This window comes from Oncorhynchus masou, chromosome 6 (genome assembly GCF_036934945.1).
Source record: "Oncorhynchus masou masou isolate Uvic2021 chromosome 6, UVic_Omas_1.1, whole genome shotgun sequence".
Classification (NCBI taxonomy): Eukaryota; Metazoa; Chordata; class Actinopteri; order Salmoniformes; family Salmonidae; genus Oncorhynchus; species Oncorhynchus masou.
The window spans coordinates 64,773,905-64,787,560 of NC_088217.1; the positions used below are offsets into that span (position 1 = coordinate 64,773,905).

The 13,656-nt window shown below is 43.1% G+C and overlaps 1 protein-coding gene across 1 annotated transcript in view; it reads right to left on the minus strand.

Annotated features, from left to right (window-relative positions):
- Positions 1-13,656, minus strand: part of cckbra (cholecystokinin B receptor a) — a 51,267-nt gene that overhangs the window by 22,771 nt on the left and 14,840 nt on the right. The gene's annotated exons all lie outside the window — the stretch shown is intronic.

A 13,656-nucleotide genomic window follows, 5' to 3' on the forward strand; every position in this document is an offset into this window, starting at 1 on the left:
GCGTTGAGAGCTCACGTGACATTCTGGCCAATGATTTGTTTATCCCTGGATAACATGAAAACAGCCCTTCAGGCAACAATTTCATTATGTTTTTTTTTGCAGACGTTTACTGTCACCGGCCATATTCAACGGGTGTTGTGCACTTTAGCTTAAGACATGTAGCTAGGTAAACAATGAACATAGCTAGGTACACAACATGTACACGTCACATTAGCTAACGAGCCAACCACCTAACGTTAGCTAGGGAGCCAGCCAGCTAACGCTAGCTAACAGTATACATTAGCTTATAGACATGTAGTGAGCTAGCTAGGTAAACAACGTGTAAAATTTACACATCACTAGCCAGCCAGCTAACGTTAGCTACCTAGCTAACAGTACACTTTAGCTTGAAATGAAACTACTTTCTGTTAAAATTAGAAACATGTCAGAAATGCCCTTAGTTTGAAGACATAATCCGGAAATGAGTGGTTTTGTCATCTTTTTAGCCATTATACTCTAATTCCACTGATTTCAAAACTCGATCTTCCAGGAAGTGGAGAGAAACACTTATGCAGCTACATAAAAAAATGCGTTCGACAGGATTACCAACACAGACTGAGCTCAAATAGACAGAAGCCTTCTATTTGCAAATCAAATAAAATCAAATTTGCAGACCAATCCGAACTCCTTTCTCAGCATGTCCAGCAACATTTGCAAAAATGTATAAAACCTGTTTTTGTTTTTCCATTACGGGTTATTGTGTGTAGATTGATGATGGGGAAAAAATATTTTTAAATGTAACAAAATGTGGAAAAAGTCAAGGGTCTGAAAACATTCCGAATGCAATGTATATCTATGCACATTAAAATGCATGAGTTCACGCAACATTAAGTTTGACAAACAAAGACAACAAAGAAATGTACAGTAAACTGGTAAATGCAACTGAATAAATCAAAAGTTATTTATCACAAGTGTAGCGTTGTTTCCACTTCGAGAATGAGAATGGTATAAATGTATATTATATTCAATGAATTAACAACATTTCCATATCCAAACATTCTAAATTTATGGGGAAATGAAGGGAAATATGTTGGGATTAACACTGATGAATATATATATTTCAAGGTGCGTTGATAAACATTGACAAACAATTAACAAAATGAAACAAACAGCACGCACTAATTGGCCGGAGTCAGTGCTGAAAAGTAGTGCGTCTTCGCCACACACCCCTCCCGACTCCAACACCATCATTAAGTATGCACCATCATCAGTGCGCCTATAGTGCGTCTTCGCAACACACACATCCCGACTTCAACACCATCATTAAGTATGCACCATCATCAGTGCGCCTATAGTGCGTCTTTGCCACACACCACTCCTGACTCCAACACCATCATTAAGTTTGCCGATGACACAACAGTGGTAGGCCTGATCACCGACAACGATGAGACAGCCTATAGGGAGGAGACCAGACACCTGGCAGTGTGGTGTCAGGACAACAACCTCTCACTCAACATGATCAAGACAAAGGAGATGATTGTCGACTACAGGAAAAGGAGGACCGAGCATGCCCCCATTCTTATCGACGGGGCTGTAGTGGACCATGTTGAGACCATGGTGTCCACATCACCAACCAATTAGAATGGTCCAAACATGACAAGACAGTCGTGAAGAGGGCGCGACAAAGCCTATTCCCCCTCAGGAGACTGAAAAGATTTGGCATGGGTCCTCAAAAAGCTACACCACTGGTTGCATCACTGCCTGGAATGGCAACTGCTCAGCCTCCGACCACAAGGCACTACAGGGGGCAGTGCATACGGCCCAGTACATCACAGGGGACAAGCTTCCTGCCTTCCAGGACCTCTTTACCAGGCGGTGTCAGAGGAAGGCCCTAAAAATTGCCAAAGACTCCAGCCACCCTAGTCATACAATGTTCTCTCTTCAACCAGAGTGCCAAGTTTTAGGTCCAAAATGCTTTTTAACAGCTTCTACCCCCCCGCTATTCTGTTTATTACACATGTGAGGTCACAATACCACTACCTACATGTACAACACCAGTCAAAACTTTGACACACCTACTCATTACATGGTTTCTATATTTGGACTATTTTTACATTGTATAATAATAGAGAAGACATCAAACTATGAAATAACATGCATGGAATCATGTAGTAACCAAAAACCTCTACCTACATGAACAATACCGGTCAAAAGTTTGGACACACCTACTACAATGATTTTTCTTTATTTTTACATTGTGGAATAGTGAATACATAAAAAATATAAAATAACACATATGGCATCATGTAGTAACCAAAAAATGTTAAAGAAATCTAAAAATGTTTAGATTTTAGATTTTTCAAAGTAGCCACCTTTGCCATGATGATGGCTTTTCACACTCTTGACATTCTCTCAAACAGCTTCATGAGGAATGCTTCTCCGACAGGCTTGAAGGAAACCCACACATGCTGAGTATTTGTTGGCTGCTTTTACTTCACTCTGCTATCTCACTCATCCCAAACCATCTCAGTTGGGTTGATATCGGGTGATTTGGGAGGCCAGGTCATCTGATGCAGCACACCATCACTTTCCTTGGTCAAATAGCACTTACACAGCCTGGAGGTGTGTTTTGGGTCATTGTACTGTTGAAAAACTAATGATAGCCCCACTAAGCGCAAACCAGGTGGGATGGCATATCGCTGCAGAATGCTGTGGTAGCCATGTTGGTTAAGTGTGCCTTGAATTCTAAATAAATTACAGACAATGTCACCAGAAAATCAACCCCCACACCATCACATCTCCTCCTCCATGCTTCACAGTGGGAACTACACATGCGGAGATCGTCCGTTCAACTACTCTGCGTCTCACAAAGGCACAGTTGTAAGGGATTTCCTCCTCTTCTTCCGAAGAGGAGAGGCGAAAAGGATCAGAGGACCAATATGCAGCGTGGTAAGTGTCCATGGTTCTTTTTAATACGTAAATGTACACATGAACAACTGACTACAAAAACAAGAAATGTGAAAAACCCCAAACAGTCCTATCTGGTGCAGACACAGAGACAGGAACAATCAAACACATACACACAGTGAAACCCAGGCTACCTCAGTATGATTCTCAATCAGAGACAACTAGTGACACCTGCCTCTGATTGAGAACCATACTAGGCCGAAACATAGAAATACCCAAATCATAGAAAAACAAACATAGACTGCCCACCCCAACTCACGCCCTGACCATACTAAATAAAGACAAAACAAAGGAAATAAAGGTCAGAATGTGATAACAGTGATTTGGACTCATCAGACCCATCAGACCGAAGGACAGTTTTCCACCAGTCTAATGAGCATTGATTGTGTTTCTTGGCCAAATCAAATCTCTTCTTCTTATTGGTGTGCTTTAGAAGTGGTTTCTTTGCAGTAATTTGACCATGAAGGACTGAATCACAGTCTCCTCTAAACAATTGATGTGTCTGTTTCTTGAACTCTGTGAAGCATTTATTTGGGCTGCAATCTGTGGTGCAGTTAACTCTAATGAACTTATCCTCTGCAGCAGAGGTAACTCTAGGTCTTCCTTTCCTGTGGCGGTCCTCATGAAAGCCAGTTTCATCATAGTGCCCGATTTGTATTGCGTTCTTGAAAGTTTCTGTATTGACTGACCATCATGTCTTAGAGTAATGATGGACTGTCCTTTATCTTTGGATATTTGAGCTGTTCTTACCATAATAGCGATATCTTCTGTATACCACCCCACATGTGGTAAAATTATGATTAAATTTAATCAAGGTCAGAATAGGGCATATCTGTAGACACAACTCAGCTACACCTTCATTTATTCGATCTCCACCTCGAACAAATGATGGCTGAATAGCATGCTATTCTCATGCTTTAGTCAGAATATGCATAGAGAGAACTGCATAAAAGGGGAAATACGTTCCATTTATGCACAGTTAAATTGGGTCGGAATTGGCCCCAATGAAAACTATAGATAATGCAGGTTTCTTATTGGAACATTACTTACTCAAATAAATCAATAATGGGCACTATATTTAGTGGCGGATGTAGGCTTATTCAATAATCTCAATTAATTAAAGCACTACCTTAAAGTAAACATTTACCATAGTGGTCAACACCATGTCCACCAAGATTCAATATCAGAATAATATGATTTGTCCAAGTCCCAATGCAATAGGATCAAACAATAAAATTGTGGAACCGATTAAGGACTAGAGTGTGAATCATGCATGACCGCCGACCGGGCACCTAATCAGGGAGGACGGGATATATTCAACTGGGTGAAACTAAGGATATAGGCAAGTGATTATTCTAATAATCCTAAAATAAAGCAAAGCATGACGTTTTAGGAGAAGATAGCCACTAGTTATAAGGATTACTGTTCATGTATTGTTTTGTCCGGAAACATTAAACACTCAAACAACTCTTTCTTGCAGAAAACACTATAGTTATCAGAAAAAGAATGCTCAATAAACATAATTAAAACACCAACTTCAAGCATGCCTTGATCTTAATGTTTATATCCACGTCCACCACTGGTTCAATTTTTTAAATATATATTATGTTTTGTTTGGTCAGGGTGTGATCTGAGTAGCATTCTATGTTGGATGTCTAGTTTGTCTGTTTCTGTGTTTGGGCCTGATATAGTTCTCAATCAGAGGCAGGTGTTAGTCATTGTCTCTGATTGGGAACCATATTTAGGTAGCCTGTTTTGTGTTGGGTTTTGTGGGTGGTTGTTTCCTGTCTTTGTGTTTTATGCACCAGTTAGGACTGTTTCGGTTTTGCCACGTTTATTATTTTCTATTATGTTCATGTTGAGTTTTATTATTTAAAAAAAAGAACTATAACCACGCTGCATTTTGGTCCGCCTCTCCTTCCGACGAGGAAAGCCGTAACAGAACCACCCACCACAACAGGACCAAACGGCGTGGTGAAAAGCAACAACAGCAGGAGAGGCAGCAGAAGCAGCAACAGCAAGAGAGGCAGAATTATTTGGAGAAATGGACTTGGGAGGAGATTCTAGACGGGAATGGACCCTGGGCACAGCCAGGAGATTATCGCCGCCCCAAAGAAAAGCTGGAGGCAGCAAAGACGGAGAGGCGCTGGTATGAGGAGGCAGCACGGCGGTGTGGATGGAAGCCCGAGAGTCAGCCCCAAAGATTTCTTGGGGGGGAGGGGCACACAAGGAGTATGGCGAAGCCAGGAAGGAGACCAGCGCCAACTTCCTGTGTTTACCGGGGGGCGAGAGAGACCGGTCAGGCACCGTGTTATGCTGTGGAGCGCACGGTGTCCGCGGTGCGGGTGCATAGCCCGGTGAGGTACATACCAGCTCCGCATATCGGCCGGGCTAGAGTGGGCATCGAGCCAGGTGCCATGAAGCCGGCTCTACGCATCTGGTCCCCAGTGCGTCTCCTTGGGCCGGCGTACATGGCACCAGCCTTACGCATGGTGTCCCCGGTTCGCCTGCACAGCCCAGTGCGGGCTATTCCACCTCGCTGCACTGGCAGGGCGACCGGGAGCATTCAACCAGGTAAGGTTGGGCAGGCTCGGTGCTCAAGAGCTCCAGTGCGCCTGCACGATCTGGTCTATCCAGTATCACCTCCACGCACTAGCCCTCCGGTGGCAGCTCCCCGCACTCGCCCTGAGGTGCATGTCCTCGGCCCAGTACCACCAGTGCCGGCACCACGCACCAGGCCTATAGTGCGCCTCGCCTGTCCAGCTCTGCCAGAGCCTTCCTCCTTTCCAGGGCAGCCGGAGTCTCCCGCCTGTCCGGCGCTGCCAGAGCTTCCACCCCTCAGTGTACTGTCACACCCTGACCATAGTTTGCTTTGTATGTTTCTATGTTTTGTTTGGTCAGGGTGTGATCTGAGTTGGCATTCTATGTTGGATGTCTATTTTATCTGTTTGGGCCTAATATGGTTCTCAATCAGAGGCAGGTGTTAGTTATTGTCCATATTTTGGTAGCCTGTTTTGTGGGTGGTTGTTTCCTGTCTTTGTGTTTTATGCACCAGTTAGGACTGTTTTGGTTTTGCCACGTTGATTATTTTGTAATATGTTCATGTTGAGTTTTCTTATTAAAAAAACATGAACTATAACCACGCTGCATTTTGGTCCGCCTCTCCTTCCCAGGAGGAAAGCCGTTACACTGTTATTGTTTCCCTTCAATAAAATGCATTCAAAACTACTTTCTGCACATTTCTGACACTTTCCTAGGCTATACAAGTGCTGTCTCTTTCAAAACAAATCATGTTTACACCTATGCAGTACCTTTAGTAATAATAATAAACCCCTACTTTAGGAAATAAAACAATTATGACAGGTATGTTGGAATAAAAACGAGTGCTGTCCACTGATTAAATGCTGACTTTCTGCATTGTGAGGAGGGTAAACCCAGATATTCAAAAGGTTTGAGATGAATGACATGTTGTTTCTTCATGCAAAATAGATTTGGGGTTAAAGATTCAAGGGGAGTATACAGAATGCTAAGACTATACAAGGGTTAATTCAATGTTGGCTGACAAATTTGTTGGTTACGCTATTCTTATGAACTGCATAGCATATCAATGCATCGAACTTGCTAGTATATAAACTATTCACATTGTTTTTAGCATAGCTAAATGGTATAGTCGTTGTGCATTCTCATTGGACATTGGACATAGGGTGCTTTGTTTGGATTTCAGAACACTTGTCTGAATATACCAGAGTGCAGAATAACTGATGAATTTATGAGCGGTCAACTCCCACTGAATATGGCCGTTGACAGTAAACGTTAGGGAAAATAACGTAATTAAATTGACAGCAGCGCAGCGCAGTTAGTCACCAACGCTTTGAATAACATGGACAAAGTCTAACCAGCTCTGCTGGGGTGAATAGAATTGTCAGAGCGAGGATGTATTTTCTTGTTTATGTCTGGAAGTAGCTAGCAAGCTAGCCTGTTTGGGATAGGGGGCGGTATTTTCACATCCAGATGAAAAGCGTGCCCAAAGTCAACTGCCTGCTACTCAGGCCCAGAAGCTAGGATATGCATATAATTGGTAGATTTGGATAGAAAACACTCTAAAGTTTCTAAAACCGTTACGATTACGTCTGTGAGTATAATAGAACTTATTTGGCATGCGAAACTCCGAGGACAAACTATCCAAGTTTTCTACGGGAATCCAGATTTCTGAGGCTTTTGGTTGCAGTTCTTAGGGCTTCCACTAGATGTCAACAGTCTTTAGAAATTAGTTGATGTTTTTCTTTTGAGTAATAAAAAAGTATGGCAATTCAGAACGAGGGTCGAGTCTAGTGTACTGTTGTGTTTGGGGTGTGAGACCAATCGCTCGCTCCACTTTCATTTTATCCGCTATTGAACATGGTTTATTCGGTCTTAAATTTGATCGATTATTTACGGTATAAAATACCTAAAGTTGTATTAGAAAAGTTGTTTGAAAAGTTTGGACCAAGATTACAGGTAACTTATTAGGTAATGTGTAGTCATGTTGGGCGAGTTGGAACCGGTGTTTTTCTGAATCAAACGCGCCAAATAAATGGACATTTTGGGGATATAACGACGGAATTAATCTAACAAAAGACCGTTTGGGATGTTTATGGGACATATTGGAGTGCCAACAGAAGAAGATCTTCAAAGGTAAGGCATGAATTATGTCGTTATTTATGAGTTTTGTGTTGCACCTGGCGGGTTGAAATATAATTGTCATGTGTTTGTTTGATGGGGTGCTGTCCTCAGATAATAGCATGGTTTGCTTTCGCCGTAAAGCCTTTTTGAAATCTGACACGGTGACACGGTAACAAGAAGTTAAGCTTTTATTTGGTGTATTGCACTTGTGATTGTATGAAAGTTATATATTTTGAATCATTTTTTTCGCACTCAGCAAATTCACTGGATGTTGTCGAAACGTTCTGCTAGCGGAACACTCAGCTGTAACAGGCTAGCCAACTTTAGCCAGTTAGCTTGGCTGCTTGACTGCCTTTGTGAGATCAGAGCTTGATTCAACCCTGCTCCTTGGCAGATTTTGGGGTTGAATAATCCTTATGGAAATCATCAGTGGATTAAGTAACATATTAAAATTGGCATGGTATGAACGAGAGCACAAATTATGTTTACAAATAGTCTCACTTTGTATCAAGCCACATTTGAAACAATCACTATATCGTGTAAATGTGAGGGTTCTGTGTTGATACAATATGTAGTGAATTGGTTATTGGCGTAAAAAGACGGAAGACACTCATATGCTAAACATCGCCATGTTAGTAAAATGTTTGGTAGAGCAGGGTCACAAGGCATCATAAGGGAAAGTACAACCCGCGAAACAGGAGATAACATAATAATTAAAGTGGCATCCCTGTGATGAGAAGTTATTATGTTAGTTTTTGATTATAATTTGTGTCGTTGTTATGTGCCAGATGTTAAGACCACAAACCATTATAATTGGGTTATTTGCGGGATTTATTTGTTATTTCAATAGCGTTACTGACTGAAAATTGACTTTCTGATTGTGATTCAACTATTGCCATGTTTTTCTTTTGTAGATATTGTAACGTCTGCTTCCAACTCACACTCTCAAACACGTAGATCCCCTGAACACAGCTCACTTTCCAGCCCACTTTCCAGCTCACACTCTCAAACACATAGATCCCCTGAATGCAGCTCACTCTCCAGATCCCAATCACCTGAATTCTGACCAACTATTCACACACCTGTATGTCATTATCAAACACTATTTAGTTCAGTTCTTTGCACCCCATCATTGGTATTGTTTTTTTTGCGACACACTTCTAGTCAGAGTTCTGTTTTTCCTATAATTAATCCTCCTGTGTATGATAGCTTTGGCCTGTCTCTCTAACGACGCCTTTTGCCTATTCCCTGCCTGTACTTTCCTGTTATCAACCCACTGCCTTATCTCCTGGATGACGTTACTAGCCTTTTCCCTGCCTGTGCTGTAGCCTTTTTGGACCACCTGTGTATAACCTTCTGCCTGCACCTGGACCCAGCTACTTGCCTCCTCCTGTGGTCCTTTACAATAAACACCTGCTGCGCCCTGCACTTGAAACCAGCTCTCTGTCTCCCACTATTACAGATTTTGAAGATGTAAACTGAATGTTTTCCCAGCTTGCATAGTTGAAATTTAAAGGCAATTTTATTCAACATAAATAGCGAGGCGATTGAGAGGTAATACATTTTTATGTGGCCTAAATGGTCGGCTGGAATATTCTACTGAGAATGGACTCACTGAATCATGAACTACACTACCGTTCAAAAGTCTAGGGTCACTTAGAAATGTCTTTGTTGTTAAAATAAAATAAAAAATGTTTTGTCCATTATTAAAATAACATCAAATTGATCAGAAATACAGTGTAGACATTGTTAATGTCGTAAATGACTAGCATACAAGGCACTGACAGAGATGGTCGCCTTGCTTCGCGTTCTTAGGAAACGATGAAGTTTTTTTTAAATGTATGTTTTATTTCTTACATTGTTACCCCAGGAAATCTTAAGTATTATTACATACAGCCGGGAAGAACTATTGGATATAACAGCAACGTCAATTTACCAACATTACGACAAGGAATGCGAAGCGGATCCTCTGTTCGGACCACCATCCAGGACAATGGATCTGATCCCAGTAGGTGACCCAAAACAACGGCGCCACAGAAGTGGCAGACGGAGCGCTCTTCTGGTCAGGCTCCATAGACAGGCACATCGCTCACCGCTCCAGAGTATACTCGACAATGTCCAGTCTCTTTACAACAAGGTAGATGAAAGGGTTACCTTCCAGAGAGACATAAGTGATTGTAAAATTCTCTGTTTCACAGAAACATTGCTCACTCAGGAAATGTTAGAGTCGGTACAGCCACCCAATTTCTTCATGCATCGCGCCGACAAAAACAAACATCTCTCTGGTAAGAAGAATGGTGGGGGTGTATGCCTTATGATTAACGACTCGTGGTGTAATCATGACAACATATAGAAACTCAAGTCCTTTTGTTCAGCTGACATATCATTCCTTACAATCAAATGCTGACTGCATTATCTACCAAGATAATTATTTTCCATTATAATCACAGCCGTGTATGTCCCTCCCAAGCAGATACCTCGACGGCCCTGAAAGAACTACACTGGACTCTATGTAAACTGGAAACCATATATCCTGAAGCTGCATTTATTGTAGCTGGGGATTTTAACAAAGCTAATCTGAAAACAAGGCTCCCTAAATTTTATCAGCATATCGAATGCACAACTCGAGCTGGCAGCATTCTGGATCATTGCTACTCTAACTTCCGCAATGCATACAAAGCCCTCCCCCACCCTCCTTCAGGCAAATCTGACCACGACTCCATTTTGTTGCTCCCAGCCTATAGACAGAAACTAAATCAGGAAACACCCGAGCTCAGGTCTGTACAACCCGGGTTGACCAATCGGATTCCACATTTCAAGATTGCTTCGATCACATGGACTGGGATATGTTTCGGATAGCCTCAGACAACAACATTGATGGATATGCTGACTCGGCAAGCAAGTTTATTAGCAAGTGCATCAGTGATGTTGTACCCACAGTGACTATTAAAACCTTCCCTAACCAGAAACTGTGGATTGATGGCAGCATTCGCGCAAAACTGAAAGCGCAAACCACTGCTTTTGATCGTGGCAAGGCGACAGGCAATATGACCGAATACAAACAGTGTAGCTATTCCCTCCACAAGTCAATCAAACAAGCTAAGTGTCAGTATACAGACAAAGTAGAGTCACAATTCAAAGGCTCAAACACGAGAGGTATGTAGCAGGGTCTACAGGCAATCACAGATTACAAAAAGAAAACCAGCCCATTCACAGATATCGAGATCTTGCTCCCAGACAAATTAAATAACTCTTTGCTCGCTTTGAGGACAATACAGTGCCACTGACACGGCCCGCTACCAAAACCTGTGGGCTCTCCTTCACCGTGGCCAACGTGAGTAAAACATTTAAACGTGTTAACCCTCGCAGGGCTGCCGGCCCAGACGGCATCCCTCGCCGCGTCCTTAGAGCATACACAGACCAGCTGGTTGGTATGTTTATGGACATGTTCAATCAATCCCTATCCCAGTCTGCTGTGGCCACATGCTACAAGAGGGCCACTATTGTTCCTGTCCCCGAGAAAGCTAAGGTAACTGAGCTAAACAAATATTGCCCCATAGCACTCACTTCTGTCATCATGCAGTGCTTTGAGACACTAGTCAAGGATCATATCACCCCCACCCCACCCTACCTGATACCCTGGACCCAATCCAATTTACCCACCACCATAATAGGTCCACAGAAGACGCAATCGCAACCACACTGCACACTGACCTATCACATCTGGACAAGAGAAATACCTATGTAAGAATGCTGTTCATTGACTACAGCTCAGCATTTAACACCATAGTACCCACCAAACTCGTCATTAAGCTCGACACCCTGGATCTCAATCCCGATGATCCTCAACACTGGGGCCCAAAAAGGGTGCGTTATCAGCCCTCTCCTGTAGTCACTCTTCACCCATGACTGCGTGGCCATGCACGCCTCAGTCACCAAGTTTGCAGACGACAATACAGTGGTAGGTTTAATTACCAACGATGAGACGGCCTACAGGGAGGAGGTGGGGGCCCTCGGAGAGTGCTGTCAAGAAAATAACAAGGAGATCATCGTGGACATCAGGAAACAGCAGAGGGGGCACCCTATCCACATCGACGGGACAGTAGTGGAGAATGTAGAAAGATTTACTTTCCTCTGCGTACACATCACGGACAAACTGAAAATGTCCACTCACACAGACAGTGTGTAAACAAGGCGCAACAGCGCCTCTTCAACCTCAAGAGGCTGAAGATATTTGGCTTGTCACTGAAAACACTAAGAAACTTTTACAGATGCACAATCGAGAGCATCCTGTCAGGTTGTATAATCGCCTGGTACGGCATCTGCTCCCCCCCACAACCGTAAGGTTCTCCAGAGGATAACGCATCACTGGGGGCAAACTACCTGCCCTCCAGGACACCTACATCACCCGATGTCACAGAAAGGCCAAAAAGTTAATCAAGGACAACAACCACCCAAGCCACTGCCTCTTCACCCCACTGTCATCCAGAAGGCGAGGTCAGTACAGGTGCATCAAAGCTGGGACCGAGAGACTGAAAAACAGCTTCTATCTCAAGGCCATCAGACTGTTAAACAGCCATCACTAACATTTGGCCCTTTTCCTATCTTCTGCCCCTTTTTCCTCTTCCGCATGACACCATCCTCCACCCCCCCCCCAGTCGCTTTTCCTTCCCCACTATACTCTCCTCGTCCACTAGCTTAAACAGTTCTCAGCAATCTAAGTCAGAATACATTTTTCATCAGTATTAAACAAATCATTATGTTGATACTGAGCACAGCCTCATTGGTCAGAATGGTAGAAACAGATGTCTCACAAGTCCTCAACTGGCAGCTTCATTAAATAGTACCCGCAAAAGACCAGTCTCAACGTCAACAGTGAAGAGACGACTCCGGGATGCTTTGCCTGCTGCCGGGGGGAGGGGGGGGCGACGAGAGAGAAAGGGCAGGTCTTCAGGATGGGAGATGGAGATGAGGAGGAGGAAGGTAAATCTGAGGAAGAGGACGATGAGGAAGATTTATTTTAAGACTCCTCCTCAATGGGTCCAGAGCTGACAGCCAGTCAGGCAGAGTGGTCAAAGTATACGGTGAGGAAACAGTAAAGGTTCCCAAAAGAGACTAAGGGGAAAAAAGTTAATCTTGAGGCTTTTTATGCGATCCGGTAAAGTTTGTAAGATCAGTCCAAACGTATGAAAAATGAAGGGCATGGTGTCCTCTCTCCCAGGAAATGGTTTATGTTGTGGAAGTGGATTAAGGTCTACCTTCAGATGCTGTTAAGATGAATAATTTATTTTTGGCACTGAGGATTTTTGTGCTTTGCCATTGATCTCTTTCTTTGCTGGCTTTTCTCCCACTTCTTATGGAGACTCTTTGTGTAGGCTCACTTAATATAAATGGTGCCAGAGATGTGGGAAAGAGGAGTGTGAATTTATAGAACAAATAAAAGTAAAGGTTTTGTTTCTGCAGGACACTCATAGTGATTTGGTGAATGAAGTCAATTGGGGGCTCTGGTATTTGTCCCATGCTGAGCCATGGGACAAATATTATTGCAGGGGTTGCAGTCCTTTTTGTACCTGCTCTGTCTGTAAATGTGCTCCTCAAATGAGGTGTATAGGGGAAGACTGCTTGTAGTAAAAGCAGAAATTAACAACATGGGTTTTTGTCTTTATATGTGTTTGCGCCTAACACAGGGAGAGAGGGGGGACTTCTATTTGGGTGTCTTAGACAGGGACTCTCACAGGTAGCGCCTGAGGAGACACTGGTGGTCGGTGGAGACCTGCACATTGGATTTTACGAAAGATAGAAATGGGGAGGAGCCTCATTCAGGATCAGTGGGTATGTTAAGGGACATCATTAAGCAGTTTGACCTAGTGGATGTTTGGCGAACTAGACAACCCAACACAAGACAGTATACATGGGTGAAGGTCTTTGGAGCAAGGGTGAGTGCAGCCCGGCTTGATCGATTTTACATGTCCAGGAATAAGAGCAATAGGCTGTTGGGCGCTAACATTCTCCTGGTGGGTTTTTCGGATCATCACATAACCATGACTC